The sequence below is a fragment of the Manis pentadactyla genome, chromosome 13 (genome assembly GCF_030020395.1).
Source record: "Manis pentadactyla isolate mManPen7 chromosome 13, mManPen7.hap1, whole genome shotgun sequence".
Taxonomy (NCBI): Eukaryota; Metazoa; Chordata; class Mammalia; order Pholidota; family Manidae; genus Manis; species Manis pentadactyla.
The window spans coordinates 90,957,851-90,964,457 of record NC_080031.1 but is presented as its reverse complement, the minus strand read 5'-3'; the positions used below and the strand labels follow the sequence as shown (position 1 = coordinate 90,964,457).

The following is a 6,607-nucleotide window of genomic DNA, read 5'->3' as shown; positions in this document are numbered from 1 at the left end:
TGGGTCTGGGTAGGGTTTTTACTTTTTTTAGTTTCTATTATTAAGATTTTCTGAGCTTTAAAAAAAAGCAAACTCTTTTAAATGTTGATATAAACTCACAAGAGGTTGCAAAAGCAGTCTAGGTTGGTCCCATCTACCCATCATGCGCCACCCCCAACATGATCACAGTGCATTATCCAAACAAGGAAGTTGATTGGAACAATACCATAAGCCAGACTACAGACATTCCTCAGATTTCACTACGTTAGCAGGTGTCTCTTATGTTTTCAAGTATAATTCTATGGCATTTTCTCCTTTGTGTAGATTTATATGCCCATCACTGCAATCAAGGTACAGAGATGTTCTGTTTCCTGAAAGCAAACCCCTCGTGTGGCTCTTGCTAGTCAGTCCCATCTATCCTTCCTTTCCCTAACTCCTGGTGACCACTCTCCATCTCTCTCTACTTTCTTTTCATGTCAAGAACTTTATATAAATGGTATCATTTAGTATATAAACTTTTGAGATTTTTACATTTTTTATTTCAAACATAATTCCCTTAAAACCCAGCCAAGTCATTGCATATATTAATAGTCTATTACTTTTATTGCTGAGTATTCCATTTCGTGATGTAGAACAGTTCAGGGTATCACATATTCACAAGGGCATTATGCCGTTTCACATTACTAGTGATTATAGGTTAAGCTTCTATGACATTAGTGTCGAGGTTTTTGTGATAAATTGTTTTCATCTTTCTCATATAAATGCCTAAGAGTGTTAGTGTTTGGTCATATGGTAAGAGTATACCTTCTTTAAAAACTGCTCACCAGTTTCCATAGAGGCCTTACCATTTTTGTATTCCCACTGATCTATGAGTAATTCTGTTTCCCTGCATCCTCACCGGTATTTGATAGTGTTAAGCATTTTTAAGCCATTTTAACAGACACACAGTAGTATCTTGTGGTTTTAACTTGCATTTCCCTAATGATAAGGGTTGCTAAACATCTTATCCTGTACTTATCATTTGCATATTTCTTTTGTGAGTTGTCTGTGTAAGCTTTTTGCCCATCTTTTAGTTGGGTTCTTATTATTGAGAGAGTCCTTTATATGTTCTGGATATTATATGTATGTATTGAGCTCCACAACTTGGGGTGAGGGGAGGAAATTTATGCATCTCATACTGTTTAACATGTTCTAACAAATATATATACAACTTTTGCAACTTAAAAATAAAGTTAGTTAAAGGTAACAAACATTTTATTTTTTAAAAGATTATAGCAAAATTATAGATGCTAGATCAAATTTATTGCTTAACGATTACTGCATACAACACTTAACAAGGTAGATTGTACTAAAAGCTCCAATTTATAAGTGTATGATTATAAGAGTATGATAGTTTAACCATCCTAAGTCACACAGTTTGTATGTGGTTTCAGTAGTAGCCTTTCTCAGTTTATTTGCATAACTGAGATACAGGAAATTTTCTTAGAAGTAGAATAGCTGTGTCCAAAGTTTACAGATTTATTGGCAAATTGCCCTCTACAATTATTATTTCCTTTTATACACCCACCACCAAGGACTGCTTGCCCATTTTCTTACCAACATGGATTATCAGTCTTTAATTTACTAAACTCAAAGGTGAAAAAAATACTTTATTCTTCAAAGTTTCATTGCATTTATCTTAGGTTGAACATTCTTTCAGATGTGTGTTGTCCATTTACAATTTATTGCTGAAGACCAATTTCAAGGGAAGAAACACAAAATATCAAAGACACAAATTTTTTCCCTCCAATCCTGGAAGGATGACTTCATCTGTGAGATTGTATCTTTGATGACTGAACAGGGTAAAATATCATGATTGACCCTATGAACTGTACTGCTGAAACTTACATCTAAATATTTCAGTGATTATTACTGACTGGGAATAGTTGTGAGTTGAAGGAAAAATAACCTCGAGACAACATGAATATTCTAATCCAAAGTTATAGATCTTACTTCTGAAAACAATGAGAGTCTGTCTTGTAACTCCCTTTTTATTTTTCTCTAAATGTCCTGAAATGCTGCCTTGTGTTCCATCTCTGCTTCTGAGGAGCAGTGTCACCATGGGCTCATTGCTTAACCTCTTAAGGCCTGATCTTCTGATATGCAAAATAGGGATAATGACAGTCCCTATCTCAGAGGACTGGAATAACAGAGGAAGATAATGCTTTTAAGGTATTTTTCACATTAAATATTCTCAATAAAAGTTGCTATGATGAAAGCTAGAGAAGCCGATTTATATCCATGGAAGGTCTATAAGGAGCTGCCTACATCCAAGATAAAATTTGTAATGAAAGGTAGAACATGGTAAAATTGCAACAAACAAATCTGAATTTAAATGAAAATGGAGGCTTAATATTTCTCCTTCATATCACTGTTACCCATTCCTGATCTGTCAGAAAATCTGACTAGAAATTCTATGGAGAAACTATTTCATCGTACAACAAAACATTAAGTCCAAAAATGGGGATCATAACATTTACTCATAGTGTGGCTTTGAAGAGGAAGTGGGAAAATATATGTACATCTCCCACCACAGTATCTTTATACAGTAAGTGCTTAATAAATACTAGGCGGTGTCAGTTCTCTGGAATCCACGATGCCTTCCAAAAACAGTACCAGCTTCTCTTTTGTTGGTGCTTGTTAAGTGGCAGGCATGGTGCTAAGCCTTTTCTACAGAAGACATTTCCTCTGACTCTTCTAATCTCGCTGAGGGAGGGGGGATGAAGGAGAATGTTTATCGCCTCCTCTTAATCTCTTGTTGCCTGATAAACTTGAGCCAACTGTGTGTTCTGTGGTTGAATTTTGCCTTATCTGTGTAGCACTTTTAAAACTGAAATTTATTGTTTAGTCTTGTTCTAAGCAAGAATACTGTGAAGCATTAGGTTTGATGTGCTAGTTGTGTTTTTTTCTTATGCACCTTAAAACAGGCACATTCATCATTAAAATTAAAAGGTGTTATTATTTAAGATACTCCAGAAAAAAAATTAAAGCTAGAACAAGATTGGCAAAATGTTGATCACTGTTGAAACTAGATGATGAGTGTGTGGGGCTGTATCGTTCCCTCTCTTATGTACCCTTGGCATTTTCATAATAAAATCGTTTAGAAAATACAATCAAACATACTTTTTGAAGTGTGGGGAAGGGGAATGTTCTTTCGCAGAGACCTAAAATCATGTCACATACCCAGGGGAGCAGTTGTCACACCTTGGAAACACTGGCTTATAATGGTCCCTGCATGGTCAGTGTCATGAGGACAGACACTCAGGTTTCGTTCTTTCTCATAGGCTGCATGTCCTGTACTTAGAACAACTCGTCACATGTAGATAAATGCCCACGTAAAGTTTGCTGAATCAATGAATGAATGGTAATCAAGCCCTTTATCCTCCTTGTGGCTTTTAGCTCTGTCTCCAGATGCCCTAAACTGCTTTTAACTCCCTGTCCCCAGGGAATGGACAATAAATTAACTCAGTCGTTTTCACCTCAAAATGATTAGTACTGCAAAGCCAGGCTTAATCTGAGCAGGCCCTGCTGTTTTTCTTTTACTGCCCTGCCATTTGACTTCTGTTACTATGAAAAGTGTCCAGAAAGTTTAAATCAACTTCCACAATCATATTTGGCTGGCATTAGATGTTCTTTGCCAAAGGGGGTCAAATGTATTCCATGAGATTACTCGGCTGCTCTCTTGATGTATGTGGTCGAAGATCTATCAGATGCTATGAAGACCAAGTTTTACCTCAAATGGCTTCTGTCACTTCAGTCCAGAAAAGAAGGAAGGGGAGAGGTGGTCTCGTGAGCCAGAAATGAATCAGAGTGCTCAAGAGTGTGACGCGTACCTGCAGGCCAACGCGAACAAGCGCCTGAGCCATTCAGAGCCCCTCCTCTCCCTCTCACACCTGCAGCCAAGAGGATGCGACCTGCTCTCTCTGGGATATTCTGGGATCAGTCTGGTACCAAATTAGATACCTCAGTTAAAGGCGGAATATACCAGAAGTCTAAATCTATCCAGGAGAGTGCAAAAGCCTTGGTGCGATTGCTCTTTGCATAATTAGGTATCCTAGAGACAGTAACAGTGTGCTGTTTTATTATGCAAATCACGTAGTGTTATATAGTGTTATACTAAATACCGTTACAAAATATAACATCATTTTTTTCCTTTGCTGGAGGATATGGGTCAAATTTCTATTAAATATCCATATGCCTTTTGAATCTTCTCACATATTCACTGTAACTCTTGAATATAGTAGCAATAAGAGATTATATGGCTAACTTCATGAAGACCTAAAATAGCAGAAACAATAAAAAAAGAGAGAAATTAGAGCAGCAGTTTTGCTCTGCTGCCACAAAATACAAATATAGAAATTAGGTTTCTAGTCCCAAACTCTTTGTTCTGGAAATAGATCTCTCTCTTGCTTATAGAATGAGAACAACCATCAAATCAAGTTTATGAATCTTTTTAGAGATGGAGTGGCTCGGGCAGGGATAGTGAGTGCAGTGGATGCAGGGCTGGTGGTCCAGCAGCCTCTCATAGCAACACCACCTGTATGATGCCCGGTTTGAGGCTATATGAAACCAGTGCATTTGGACCACCCAGCCCAAAGCTGAGGATGTCCTCCATGACTTGTGCAATAAATAAAACCTAAAGCATCTTCCCAAGGATGTGATCAGAAGGTAACTCTAAGTTTAAAAATTGTACATGAAAATAATGTGCAAATGGTCCATAACCAAATGGAAAGATGCACCATCACACTCGTATTGAAGAAATTCAAGTTAAAATAGCTGGTTTGTTGAAACAGCTCCCTGACATCTCCCTTTGCTTCCATTCTTACAGATGGAACAATCTTTTAAAATCAGAAGTCAAGTCATGTCTTTCCACGGCTTGCAATCTGCCTTTCAGTTCACTTAATAGGTATTTAAACATAAATCATTATCATACTTTAAAATAAACAAGATAAATGATATAATTCTGCAACTTTTTACATTTTAATGTCTTAGGGATCTTTTCACATGAGCAGGTAGAAATCTGTCTCTGTCTCTTTAGCAGCTGTACTATATTTCATCGTGTGGTTAAGGTTCCTTTAGCTCTTATTAGTCAACATTTAGATTGTTAATTTTCTGCTGTTATAAATAAGGCTGAACATCCTCTATGTGCCTTCTTGTTGTTAAGTGAGAGTGTTTTTCTAAGGAAGTTAAGGAGAAGTAATTAAAAAAAAAAAATTCACAGCTACTGCCAAGTTGCCTTCCAAATCAGCTGTGGGGACACCTCACCAGAGGAGCATGAGAGACCTAGTTATTCAAACCTTTCCCAATATTTGCTACTAGATGTTCTGGACCGTTCCATTGTTTATTCCTGGGACTCATAACATTCTTTAATTCTGGAAAATCCTTGGGTATTCTTTATTTAAATATTGCATCCCTCCACCATCTCCACTTTCTACTTGTGAAAGGCGGAACTTTTAAATCTTCACTTTGTTTCTTAATTTTTCCTTCATACCTACAATCTCTTCTTTAGAACTGCATCATGGGAGCTCCCGTGGCTCATCTTAAACTCAAGGATTTGCTCTTCTGCAGAGTCCATTTTTATGTGTCAGTCTCCACCACGGGTGCTGCCCTCGCGCGTCCTCGCAGCTGCCGGAGAGTGCGGGAGGGCGCAGGCCTGGCGGGGTCCCTACCGCTCGCGCCCCTGCCAAGAGGGCCGCTCAGCAGCCAGGGGGGCGTCGGGGCAGCTCCTGCGGGCGGCGCTCCTGGGCGCCGCGGGCTCCGGCAAGCACACTGTCCTTGCGCATCATCAAATACTTGAGCGGGAACCTGCTCCGAGACAGCAATGCCGAGGGACACGGAAGTTGGTGTGCTGGCCAAGATTTTTATCGACAGGGGAAGCCCATCCCGGCGACATGATGACTCGGCTGACCCTGCACTAGCTGAGAAACCACGCCCAGGAGAGCTGGCTGCTGGGTGTTTTCCCCAGGACTCTTGCACAAGCCGAAGCCCTGGACAGAGTTAATTTGATACACCTGGTAAAGAACCTGAATGTGCCTTTTGAGGTCATTCGGCAACACCTCACTGTTCATCCACCGCGTCCACAACCTCGACTTTAACACTCCCAAAGCCGTGGGCGTGGGTGACTTTGACTGGAGAGCCTCTCCTTCCGCGTGAGGATGATAGACCAGAGACACTTACTAAGAGACCCAAGGCTTATGAAGACTGAAAAAAACCGGTCCTGTAATACTACCAGAAAAAAGGGGTGCTGGAAACATTCTCCGGAACGGAAACCCACAGGATCTGGCTCTATTTGCGTGCCTTCCTGCAAACCAAAGTTCCACAAATACACTGGAAAGTGTCACTTACTCCGGAGGAAAAATCCTTGTAATTAGCAAAAGGGACAGAATCCCTTCTTTCATTTAGAAGTTCCTTGTTCTGAGACTTTGAAAATTACATCCGTTTCATTTCCTTGGCTTTTTTTTCTGGATACCAAGGGTATACTAAATGGATCTGATACTAAGATTTTTGAAATTGCCCAGTATGTTTCATCCAGCTATCTTCTATAGGTGGGCAGTTAACAAATATCAGAGAAGTCTAAACTTTAAAGAAT

The 6,607-nt window shown here is 39.4% G+C and overlaps 1 pseudogene; it reads left to right on the top strand.

Annotated features, from left to right (window-relative positions):
* Positions 1–3,818: 3,818 nt before the first annotated feature.
* Positions 3,819–6,385, top strand: LOC130680277 (GTP:AMP phosphotransferase AK3, mitochondrial-like; annotated as a pseudogene).
* The last annotated feature ends 222 nt before the right edge of the window (positions 6,386–6,607 follow it).